General features: G+C 39.4%; 1 long non-coding RNA gene across 2 annotated transcripts; it reads left to right on the top strand.

Annotated features, from left to right (window-relative positions):
• Window positions 1-790: 790 nt before the first annotated feature.
• Window positions 791-13,094, top strand: LOC131700612 (uncharacterized). Of its 2 annotated transcripts, XR_009308447.1 has the most exons (4): window positions 791-1,165; window positions 1,994-2,114; window positions 2,420-2,520; window positions 10,069-13,094. It is a non-coding gene; the product is annotated as an uncharacterized LOC131700612 (long non-coding RNA). The 2 variants fall into 2 exon arrangements; XR_009308446.1 differs by lacking the exon at window positions 2,420-2,520 and having other exon boundaries at window positions 802-1,165; window positions 12,448-13,094.
• The last annotated feature ends 360 nt before the right edge of the window (window positions 13,095-13,454 follow it).

Here is a 13,454-nt window from a genome sequence, read left to right as displayed (position 1 = left end):
TACGGCTTAATAGTCACAATACCATAGCTAAAATAAATGACGTTCGTTTATCTGAAGCTTCAAATTCGGTGGAGATGAAAACGAACAGTGTTTACAGGAATATTTTATATACTTTTCCCAACTGTGTGTGAGAACTGTACTGCCACTGCCCCAATCTCAATCACTATAATCCCAATTCAACTGCGATTACCAAGAGTCTCAGGATAATTATGGAAGCTGCCATGAACTGTGAAATATGATCATTTACATTTTTATATAAAGAGCCAGCTTCCCAACGTTTAGCATACCTTTGTCAAGGGAAAGCGTGCTTGAAAACAAACAGTGGAGGTACTTATAGGCTTTCAATGCCATGATAAATACACTCAATTAATTTTATTTAAATGTATTAATGGGCTTGTCATTGAAGTAACAATCTACTATTTCTTTCTCTTTAAACCTTCAGGCATATATATATATATATATATATATATATATATATATATATATATATATATATATATATATATGTGTGTGTGTGTGTGTGTGTGTGTGTGAGTGTGTGAGTGTGTTTGTGTTACTCATACATTTGGAACCTGTCAAGGCAAATTCCATACTTCTAGATACTGCTGCTCACTCCCTAATCTGGCAAGGCCTAGTAGTAAAATACTGAAAGGATGCTGTGAGAAGCTGAAATTGTTGCAGAATTGTGATTTTGTATTGTGGCATTGTTACTGCAGCAGAAAGCTATTGTGAAACGGGGGTCTGCTATCACTTTCCCATGCCTGGCAGAGATTTAAGTGGAGCCGGGGAGTTCTCCGTCCCACTGTGTAATGAATACAGCCTCGGTGAGATAAACACTGCCTTGTTTAGCTTCATGTCTGCCCGTGTAGCCCAGCCAGGCCTGATAACACGGACCATCGGATGTTGTCAGGACCTGGGAGGCAGACACACTGGCAGCAAGGGTTTTTTTTTTTCTCCTTTCAAAGTCTACAAACTTTTTTTTTTTAAAGGGCTGGGCCAGTTAATTGTAGAGTGTGAGTGAAAACTATCAGTAGTACCATCAAGGAAAGAGACACAGGGGGAAATCTGGAAAGAATGTGAACGGTTCTTTTTTTGTGCAGAAAATTGTTTCTCCTGTGTTAACCGCCAGGGGTAGAGGCTGTCACTCTCTGTATCGAACTTTCTGGTGAGTTACCTTCATCTATTTCTTTATTTTGTTTTTTTTTTTCTTGTTTTTATCACAGCAGGATCATTTCATTTTACTTGGCAATATGATTCAAAAGTTTCAAAATTGCAATTGAAAATGTTCAAACCCACACCAACCTTTGAAACAGCAGGCCTTGTTCACAAAGCTTCGTATCACAAGGCATTTAAAGAATGTTGAAACGTTTCATTTGAGGAAGCCTGTTTTGCTGAATTAAATAAAGTCTGCTATTCATGAAACTGTTCTAGTCTGTTTGTTTCTGGCACAACAGGGTTCGCAGGGTTAGGCAAGACAGTTCAAGATTAATTCTAATCGAGGGCTGTGAAATAATATTAATAAAGCATTATAGAACAATTTGCATGAGCCTGGTTATGGTCAGTTAAATGGATTTTCAACAAAAAGGTCATTTAAGTAACTTCATAATCATTCACTGGCCAGTACTTTATTCTTCCTGTTAAGACTCTTAAGGTAGTGTGCCAGTGCCACATTTTTACCACTGTGTTAACAAATAAATTTTATGCATTTTATTTTATTTAATATAAATACTTAAAAGTTCAAATGGGTTCACAACTTTAGTGCAAGGTCTTTGCCCTCTCACTGCTCGCTGCTGTATGTCACTATGTTAATGAACCTGATAGTATCTAGTGTTTTATTTTGCACAAGGAAGAAGCCCCCAGCAGAGGCAGCCCTTTCTGTTTTGATTGTATAAATATTTTGACCCTGTTAGCACACACTGTCGTCTTACTGTCTTGGCCCCAAACCAGGAGCTGGAATAATTGCTGCACTGTGGTATTGTGGGGAATATTTCAGATTCCATTCCACTGAGAGGGCTGCTTTCAGACGCACTGTATGGATCCCGGCAGATAAAAACACTAAGAGCTTCTTCTGCTTCTCTCACCAACACTTTGGAGTCGCAGAATCCGAAATGCAGGTATATTCTTCCCTCAGGAATCAAATAATATAACAAACCTGTGATTTTTGTTATGGATACATAAAAAAGCTAGACATATATGCATGTTTATTTTGTTGCAAACATATGAAAACATATAAAACCAAATCACCAATAAAAAAGTGGACAGATATCAAAACCCCGCTCACTAGTTTACCCCCCCCTCTCCCTCTCCCCTCTCCCTCTCTCACTCCTCTCTCTCCTCTCTCTCCCCTCCCCTCCCACCTCTCTCTCCTCTCTCTCACCCCTCCCCTCCCATCTCTCGCTCCCTCTTTCTCTGTTATAAGCTCATTGCAGAGCCCTGCTGATAGCTCAAACATACCAGAGGATCAGCAATCAATAATGAGAGCTATGGTTTCTTTGCTGCCCCCCGGTTGAGAACCACTGGGTAAATGTGATGGATTCGCTACTACACTTCATATTAGCTGCTCATGTATAGTTTACTTTGAGTTGTTGTGATCACAAGTTTTTGAAGATTCTGATCAATGTGAATTAAAGATTGCTAAATGACAAGCTTGGTTTTCTTCTCACCCAAACTAAGCTGTATTAATAACAGTCAAAGTTGTTATAATCGTGGAAAGCACTAGTGGAGGCTTTGAGTAAATTGTTGATGCTCATAACATCCATATATATTGCAACTCCTGAATGTGTAATATATATATATGTGTTAGCATATCCTTGGCCAGACAAGCCCAAGCTATGTAACACAGCCTCTATCAGCGATGGTTACTTTTATCAGAGACGTTGTGGATTCTCAGTTGTCAGCCTGAATTACATTGGTTCCAGGAAGATGAAAGGGCTGGAGTGCTGGCCTTGCCCATATTTCGAGTTGAAGCTTGGAGCCTCCTTGCTCACAGCAACTTCAAACCACCTTGAAGGCCTCGATATTGCTCAAATCAGAACAGTCCCTCGCCGGCAGGTTAAAAGTTCAGAAGGGTGGCCATGAAAGAGTTTTTTTTTTTTTTTTTTTTTTAATTGAATTTTTTTTATAGTGTCACCATGTTTTCATATTTTCAGCATGGAAACAGATGGTGTACATATAAAGAAAGGAATGTGTGATAATTACTGAACCAATGAATATGCACAGTATACATTACATACAGTATACAACCCCCTCGTGACTGTGGGTACAAGTGTGCCAGGGAGGGTTCTGTATATATATATATATATATATATATATATATATATATATATATATATATATATATATATATACAGCTTTTAGAAGGGATGCAAATGCAGAAGAGACAGGTGCAGCAGAATACAGAATCATCTCTCAGAAGAAATACAAAAGCAATGGCTCAACACTACAAAAAATAACCATAACATGAACCGCGTAGTTTTAGAAGAAACACAATGAGATAATGTACAATGCAGAAGATTAAAGGAAGGCAAATGGATAAATAGACTCAATACCAGGATGCCTGAGGGTTAAACAGAAAGGAACAGTAGATCGTTACATCATTAACGATGTAGTAAAATGACATCACAAGCACATTAATGGATATAAATAGAAATAAATGATTGCAGTTACTATGGCATCAAAATCCTAGAAGTACCTCCACTGTTTGTTTTAAACACAGCTTCCCTTGACTTCCACAGCTTCCCTATTATATATATATATATATATATATATATATATATATATGGCCGAATTGACATTCCTCATAACAAAAAGTTCAAATGTTCTTATGTAGTCGGTAAAGCATCCATTTTTAAAAATTGTGTCCAGGAATCTTTTTACCCTAAATGATGTATGAAATAATACTGTTACACCCTAATCACATACAAGCAGTGGATAGCTAATTAGCCTATTGACTTTGGCATGTTTTGTTGTCTGTTGGCATCTCTGGTGGAAAGGTGAGGTAATGCTTGCGGCCTGTCATTGAATATCCTTGTGCTGGCGTTTGTGTGTGCGTGAGAGAGACAGAGCGTGTGTGTGATACCTGTATTCTAGTCTGTGAACAGCACCTTTAGACAGCTAAATGTTGCATATATGAGGCTGAAGCATTGTTTTACCTTTTATTTTATGTCCACGAAGCCAAAGCCAAAATTCGAGTTTCAGCCAAAACTACGTAGTTACAGCCAGATGTTTTGCAGCACCCTATAGAATTAGCAAACTTTGCTTCATAAAGTCGAATGAAACCTGCTGAATAATGGAACATTAACATATTGAATTACATGTCACGTTGTAGTTTTCAATATACTTAATGAAAAACTGAGAAATTGAAAAATGTGACATTTCGAAATCGAACATGAAGTACTGTACTACTATTATGGCTTCCGGTAGAGTTTTGCAATATAATTTTGTAGTTTCTTTGATTAAATGTTAAATACCTAAATTATGTTCATTTTTTAATTATGTCTCAATCCTATAATTCTAAGTGATACAAAACTTTTGGCCATAGCTGTACAAGCAAACCTTGTATTGACAGCCACCTGACAAAATCTTTGCAAACAAGCGACAGAGGCTCTTTGAATAAGCAGACACATGTCTTAGCAGCAGAATATGTTCAGTCGAGGAGAATTCAGCTGTATCAGTGTCTAGCTGTTTGATATTTTTAGGTAGAAAAACAACTATAATCACATCAATATGTCCAGCAGCTGAGCTGAATTCAACATCAAGACCTCTTGAAAATGCAAATTGAAAGAGACTTGTCTTAATGAATTTTCCTTGTTTTTACAAGTAAACCAAAGTAATGCTTTTTTGATGCATTTTATTGGAGTAAAACTCTGCTGGAATTACTTTTCATTCATTTTATTTTCTCGTTCTGGAACACTTTTTTCCATGTTTCATTATTATTATTTTTTTTTAAATAAACTACTTTTTTTTTTTTTTTTTAATGAACATAAAGGATGCCAGCTATGACCAAGTGCAGCCGTTGCTCTGTCCAGCTTTTAGGACGGGCTCTTCTCGTAACAGATTGTGGAAAACGTTTTCGTGAGGCCTTCCTTTACCCAGGGAAATGATTGGGTGTAAGGGCGTTGAGTTGGCAGCCCAGTGGATTGCCTGCAGCTGTGAAGCTGGCGCTTACAGCCAGGCCTCAAATGGCTACCACTGAGGGCCATAGGTGCTGTTCCAGCTTCCATTCAGACCAGCACTCCCACTGCTCAGTAAGTCAGGAAAATCATGCCACTGATTAAAGCTTAGACTGACAACATTGTTACATTATACATATTTTCACATTACATTCTTTGGTCTTTGGCCTCGCCATTCGAGATACCCCTGCCCATAAATTAGCCTGCAGATAAGTGGAGAGGCTGACTGTAGGGAAGACAGGGGGGCAGGATAGCTGCCCTCCCAGTTAGACGTAGCCAAGAAGGCTGGGGAGGAGGAGGCGAACTCTGGCGCACAGCAGGGACCAAATGGAATGAGGTAAGATATAAACCCATTCCTTGCCAATCATTGCACGTATTGTTTATCTAAAAGACGAATACTTTACTAGCTATTCAACTGAATGATTTGTTCTGGGTATTGGAAGCGTCTACAACATGGCCATCCCAGGCAGCCTTGAAAACACCAGCCCTCAGATAACTTATCTCACCCTATCACAAAGTGTGCACTGTCTGCAGCCCAGTAACCTCATAAGCCCTCTCTGTTAAACTTGGCCGACAAAGTGGGTTTATACAGGATTAATGAAGCTAAGAAATTGGACATATGGATGAACAGACAAGCATTCTAATCAAAGCTGTCTCAAGTCAAAAGTGAAATCCATCTTCTTTTTTTTTTTAACTTCTTCTTCTCTCAAACAGCGGCACAAGCGTTGGCATCAGTTTGGCCTCTTTATGAGAGAAAGCTTTAAAATCCTGCCAGCTTTTATTAAATAAGCAATACACACCGCCAACATATTTTTAGGCTTTTATAGAATCCTCAGTGCGTGCAAAAACCCTCCATTATGACTTGCAGTACAATGAACTAATTCACAAATTGAATTAATTTCAGAAATGCAATTATATCATTGGTTGCGTTAGAAAAGGAAACAAAATCACATCGGAAATTAAAAAATAAAATTAATAAGGATGTATAAGATTCTCGGGGGAGGAAAAAAAGAGTAGGACAGTTTTTTTTCTGTTAAGTAACTGCAGCATTATACAACAACACAAATAAGAAACAACTCATTACTAGACTAGATACAAACCCTACATTAATGCCTCTGTTGATTATTTCATGTTTGGCACCTTATTGGGGTTGTGTTTTTTCCTTAAATACTGTACTAATGACGATTTGGACTGCTTGCTGCTGTCTGTACTTGGAGGCATTCTGTAATGCATCTACATTACAGACGAGCAGTACTGCTAGTGCCAGGTCATCCCAGACTCCATGGGGTGCAGAGTGCTCCACTTGCTGTTTCTATTAAGCTGAGGAAACACACACCCACTAGTGTGGCTTGGAACTTGGTATCAGGAGACACATGTTTCAGGTCACTGCATGGCACACCAGGGGAGACTTGGGGTTTGATACAGCAAAGGTGCCTCCTCAAACTGGTCTCCCGGTCTCTTGGAACTAGGACTCGAGCCACTGTTCCTGAAAAAGCGGCTTTGTGTTCCCGCAGCTTTACATCCCCATAACAGTGGCTTATAGGTGAATCACATTCACTGCAAGGACACCTGGTTTGGGGCTGTTATAAAACAGCAAATGGAGCATACCGTGGCACTGCAGCCCTAAGAGATCCCTGTATACGAGCTGTAGGTAGTGTTGACCCTTACCCTTGGAGGTCTCTGTTGACACCATGTTTTAAATTGGCCCTCCAGGACTAAAAGCTACTTATCAGCACTTTCACAAACACCAATCTGTAGATGTTACAGATAGGTTTCTGGCTGACGACACACACACACACAGAATTGTTTTGCTTATGATAGCGATAATGGCGCATGCAACCTCAAGGCTGGTGGTAGCAGTAGCAATGCTGGCTAGTTATCGTTCTCAAGCACATTCTCAGTGCTGTTGCAATCTCTGGGCTCTGCTAGTCGACGCACCTCTGCCCTCATTTCACACGGACTTGGCTTCACTCTCACGATATGGAACACCACTGGAGACTGCCAGTCTTGCATGCTCAGTTGTGCATGTGGGGGGGCTTGTGATTAAAGTTATCACACCACCGCCCACATGCATGACATCATCATGGTTGACATCAGTGCTCGCTAAAGTTCTTAAAGGGGCCTGCAGAATCAGTGCTTTTGAAACAGCGATGCAAGGAGGAGGGTTAATGTATTTGCTTGATTTATTTTAAACACAGAGAACGTTTGAAAGGTCCCCCCTTCAAACGTTCATCATGTCGACTCATGGTCTTAAGATGTACGGAATGCATCGTGAATATGTATCAAATGAATAGGACACGGGTAAGCAATCTTGACACTTCAAGTCAAGGTCTTTGTTCCAACCATATCCCTAATTGTTAAATTGAACCGATTAAACATATCTGATGGGGTACTAATGAACTAAATCAATTCATAATACTGACCTGGAATGAAAACGGCACTCCAGGAATGAATGACTCTTATTAGAAAGGGTTATCATTTAACCTAGTGTTTTCATATGGGAGACAGCACTGATTCAACCACTCCCTAGGACCGAATGAACAATTCAAAATACACAGAAACAGTACTTTAGATACTCATAACTAAGCTCTCTAACCCTGCAGCACTGGCTGGTTTTATAATGGAACAGCCTGATTGTTCTCACACAGTTCGATGTGACAGTGGCAGGAGACCAAGCACATTCCTGGTTCAATTTCATTCACACTGAGGCTAAGTGCAGCTCGGGAGAAGGAGAGCTCACTCACTAGTCAAACCCATGCCTGGAGCACCCCACTGATTCTACAGCTATGGACAAAAGTTTTGCATCACCCCATAGAATGAACTCATTTTGCTTCATAAAGGTTGAATGAAACCTGCTCAATAATGTTACGTTAACATATTGAATTACATACCGCTTTGTAGTATTCCGTATAATCTAACATGAAATACTGTACTACTATTATGGCTTCCGGTACACTTTTGCGATATCAACTTGAAGTTTCTTTGATTACATGGTGTTAAGTAAAATAAATTATGTTCATATAGTTTTTTTTTGTTTTTTTTTAATTGTCTCAATCCTAAAATTCTAGGTGATGCAAAACGTTTGGCCATAGCTGTCGGTCCTAGTCCCACGAATCACGAGGCAAGAGTTCAGGCAGCTAGTTACAGAGGATATTTCCCAGCATAGTTCTCCCTGTTAACGGTTAAAGCAACAACAAAAAAACAGTTCTGACTCGATCATCTTGGTAATAATTGGTTTGAAGGCACCATGCATCAAAGGACAGATCTAACAAACTAATTCCAGAAAATGTTACCTAATACCAATTCTGTCACTTCACATGAAAGACTCATTTGAATTTTCCATGATTTTTGTGGTCTTGGCAAGTAGTAAAGAAAACTTGGCAGAGCGTTCTTGTACGATTATTTTGTTCCTTAAAACATATTTTGTCTATTTTCATTTTGATCAACCTGCACAAAAGGACACTGCAAAATACAGACAACAGCATAGTCCTTCATTTCAGTGGTGTGGGACTAATAACGGTGATTATTACAACACACTCTTGATGCTATAGCACAGTATGGTTTTTATTCAGGATAAAAGGCGCATTTTTTTCAGCCGAACCAGAGCTTGGTGAAAATCAGGCGGCAGTATTTCAGACATAGCGGTACCAGTGTTTTAGATTTTTTATTAAATGGTTGTATTTATGCAGTGCAGCTTTCAAATCTAGTAGGGATTTCAGATGCTAATCTCCTGATTTGTGCTGGACTCCTGTATGGACTCTTCATCTGACATAGCAGCACCTTGCTAGCTCAGAGTCTTGCTTTGATATTGCTGGGTGAGAGATTCTGAGCTGGTGGACCAGCTGCCAACACTAACAGCACTGTTAGTGATAACTCTGTCCAAGAAAAAGAGTTCTGGAACCTATTTGAATGTTCATTTCACACCAATTGTTGATTAACAAACCTCCTTGATTTTAGCAGAGGAAAAAGAGCACCCTTGTTCCTAGAAATAAAAATAAAAGAGGCTGTAATGATGAGACACGGAAAGCTATTAAAACAATATATGTGTTAATTGTTACGCAAGTGAGTCAGTACCTCCCTCATGCTTGTTCTGAATACTCACCCTGATCTGAAGTGTATTATAACAAGTAATTAGAAACAGTTACAAACATCATATAAACATGTCCAATAACACAGCTGTTTACACCTAATAATGTTGCCAGCGCAGAGCTTGGTATTGCTCACATGTTTAATAGATTGGTTTCAGGTGTTCTGTTCTGGATAACAGACCCAATGAACCCAGCTACAAAGTGGAAATGCATGCATTATTGAAATGCATTTCACATGACACGGCCAGCTGCACAACACTTTTCTATACAAACAAACTGTGCTAGTACAATTCTTCCTTTAATATTCATTTTTACAAATGGATCATAATAGCTTCATGCGGGAATGGGTGCTCCTGGAGGGATCTGATGGAAACGCTGCTGCTGCTACCACTACTATAATCATAAAAGATCAGTAGAATTCACCATCTGAGATGGTCAAAGTCTGAAAACGTACTTATTAATGGTTGTTAAGCAGTTTATAAGTGTTGTCTCCGCCGATATTACTGGACACTAATATGCACATCTTTATTACTAAGCAGAAACTTTTTGGAAAGGGCAATACTATACATGGAAAAAGCATTGTGTACCAAGCATTGTGTACAGTGCAGTGAGCCGCTTCCTTACTGTACATTACTGCTGTACATTGTGTGCAGTGCAGTGAGCCGCTTCCTTACTGTACATTACTGCTGTACATTCCTGCTCTATCTGTGCGATAAACCCCTTCTCCTGTTTGTGCTTATCTGCTTCCCGGCTTTGTAGATGAAGGCTTTCTCATTTTCATGTCTCCCTCTAACTCATTCTGTTGACAGAGTACAGAGACCAACGTGAAACAGTTAATTGCCATCAAGATAAAGAAACGCAGCAACATCAAAAGCCCTGAGGGACTCTTATAACCTAAACAGCACAAGTGCTCAGCACCAGCTCTACAGAGGCGGACACACTCCCCTGTCTCCCGGGGGACAGCGGAGACATCATCTCATCACTGAACCGCAAGGCCAGTGCCAGGCCAACAACCAGGGAAAACAAACCCCAATATCGAGACCCCATTCAATTAGAGGAGACTTCATTTCATTGGAGGTGGTGATGGATGGGGCAGCCAGATTTATTCATTTATTTTATTCATCAGGGAAAGCCCTTTGAAGCTAGAGTGGGGATATTCAGAATATAAGATTTCCACTTGAAGGACTTCATAACACACAGATTAAGGCATTAGCTGGCGTTAATTTGATCAACCTGCACCCGCAGGGATCAGCCAAACTGCTGGCTTACTGTACAGCATTTTACAGCTGGGCCTGCTTGTCATGACCAACATGAGCATCAATAATGAAATAAATAAAATGTTTTAAAAAACAAAAGACCCAGGCGCTCAGATGTGTCTTAAGGTTCCTGTTACAGAACAGTAGTCTACATTATCCAAGTTGTTTTCTACACCAGATCCGCAATATATACTGTACTCACACCTTTGTGCTCTGGAGGCAGAATTTAGACATGCGTTTTGGTATCAGGGGTGCTGAATCCACAGCCAGTATCCTGAGGGAAGCCTGTGATTTATTGTATTGAGGTCATATTTGAGTCTGATTCAAACACACTCTACTTCATTGGAAGAAACTTTAAATAAAAAGGATTTGAACTGGATTGAAAAGAACGTAATTAATAATTATAAACAAAAGCTGGCCTTGGAAAAGACCACCTGAACACATTACCGAAATGAATCTGAAACTGATCAGAAAGGACAGGCCAAATTACAAGACCAAAAATAGAAATGTAAATATAACTAGAAATACTCCTGTGCTCAACGGTTTTCTCATTTCCTCTGAGAATCGACGGAAAATTTCAATGATGAAAGCCCAGTAGGTCTGAATAGCGAGGTCTTTCAAAATCATCTCAGAGCTCTCGTCTGATACTAATGAAATGCTGACCAGCTTTCATACCCTCAGACATTTAAAACACATGCTTATTCCAATTGAAGTGGCCAGTTCAAGGTAAGGATATCAAATCAAATTGACTTAGTGGGTTAGATTCTCAAAGCTGATTACTCCAAAATGTCATTAGCATGATATTTTCAGATAGTAAAAACACTATCCAATAAAATGACCAAATCAGGAATTCTACAGTATATATCAATTGCTTTTTGCAGGTAGGTTTCTAAATGCTGGTTGGCATACGTTTCTAAACCTTGCAGTGGCAAATCTCAATAAAGTCAATGAAAAGACTCAAAGTACCTCCACAGGCCTCAATAATTGCTGTTTTTCTTTTCAGACTATTTACAGAGTTGCACTTAGTAAAGAGACACTTTATGAGAATGATGTGTGTGTTTTATTTATTTTTTTTGCCAGGGAAGGGTAACACAGCAACACTGCGTAGAGTGAAGCGTGATGTTTAGAAATAGCTGTACCTAAGAGTGCTCTTGCTCTTATTGTATTACTTGTATTGTAACGCTTGAAATGTTTTTGCTTACGATTGTAAGTCGCCCTGGATAAGGGCGTCTGCTAAGAAATAAATAATAATAATAATAATAATAAGTGCAGAAACATGTAACCCTTCTTGTCATTTTGTGGGCAAAATCAGTGACTACAAGCCCTCAATAGTTTACATTTAGACATACTTAGCGTCTTGGCTTATTATACACCTATGTGCTGTAATGAATGCCGAGTAATGACAAGTCACAGCACTTACAATGCAGGGCTGTAGTTACTGCTGCCTCCGTTTTTATATGTAATTCCTGTGGCTCCACAAACACAGCCCAGCCCATAACAGAGTCTCAAGAGGTTTTTTTTTGTATTTCCTGTCTGATTCGTTTGAAAGCCTGCATGCTGTGCAGTGTGCTCCACATTCCTATTTTATTGAAGTTTTTGCTGTTCTTTATCTCAGTGCCGTGATGCGTAATAGGCCAGGCTGTCTCTCTGTCCACAAGCAGGCGCGGCCAGAGATGGAGGATGATAAGAGCTTCCTTTGAAGGCTGTACAGCAGTCTGACATTCAATCGAGTGGTATAAGCACTTTCTCATAGCACTCTTACTGGGAGAGACGGCTGTATATTTCTTCCCTTCCTGTCACATGGCTATATACTGTATCCCTGCCTGCCACTACAGACTATATATTTTTGTCGACAATCATGACACTTGACATTAACAGATTATTTTATTCCCTCTTTCAGTAATATATGTCACTTGTGTTTCTCTATAAAAGATTCACCGCTCGCATCCAGTTCAAGACTCTTGTACTAGCCTACAGATGCCTTGACCAGACTGCACCCAGCTACCTCCAGACCCTCATCTCTCCCTACACCCCCACTCGACCTCTCCGCTCCGCCTGCACTAGAAGACTGGCTCTACCTCCTCTACGCTCCCCTTCCTCCAGAGCCCGCTCCTTTTCCACCCTGGCCCCGCAGTGGTGGAATGACCTTCCTACAGATGTCAGGACTGCCCAGTCTCTGACCACATTCCGGCGCCTCCTCAAGACTCACCTCTTCAGAAAGCACCTGTAGAACTCCTCTGTTCTTCGCCTGGAACACTTATCACCCTTCCTTAAATGCGCTTTACTTGCTCTTATCTGCCCCCTATTTTACTGCATTTAATCCTGTACGTCAGAGTACTGTAATCTGCCAAGTGTTTAATCTGTAGTATTTTGTATTTAATCATATCCTGATGTAACTATCACTGACACTTATCTGCTGTATCATTGAATTGTATTTTGTCACACTTGTACTTGCTTGAACCAAAGTCATTGTATTTATCTTGCTCTTAATTGTATTATTACTTGTACTGTGATACTTGAAATGTATTTGCTTTCGATTGTAAGTCGCCCTGGATAAGGGCGTCTGCTAAGAAATAAATAAATAAATAAATAAATAAATAAATAATAATAATAATAATAATAATTCATCTTTTTCTGGCAGAATAGCATCACTTATTAACTTTACTTCATCACACATTACATTGAGAAGAGAGTGGTTTGCGGGTTAAAGGGCAGCCATACTTCCTTGTTTAGTATATCTATTGTTTAAACAATTACAGTAAAAAAAAGTCCCCTGTGTATTCAGACATATTTTAGTAATAACTGAAGAGCATCAACAACTTCCTTGGAAAATAAAAGCGTAGAACGTTTTAGTTTATGTCTAAATAACCCACATCAGCAATATAAAACAAACATAAGACACTTTATTCAGCAATAAACTATCTGTATTCCTTTTTTGC

The sequence above is a fragment of the Acipenser ruthenus genome, chromosome 24 (assembly GCF_902713425.1).
Source record: "Acipenser ruthenus chromosome 24, fAciRut3.2 maternal haplotype, whole genome shotgun sequence".
Taxonomy (NCBI): domain Eukaryota; kingdom Metazoa; phylum Chordata; class Actinopteri; order Acipenseriformes; family Acipenseridae; genus Acipenser; species Acipenser ruthenus.
Note: the sequence above shows the minus strand (reverse complement) of the source record. Positions and strands in the feature narration are given on the sequence as shown.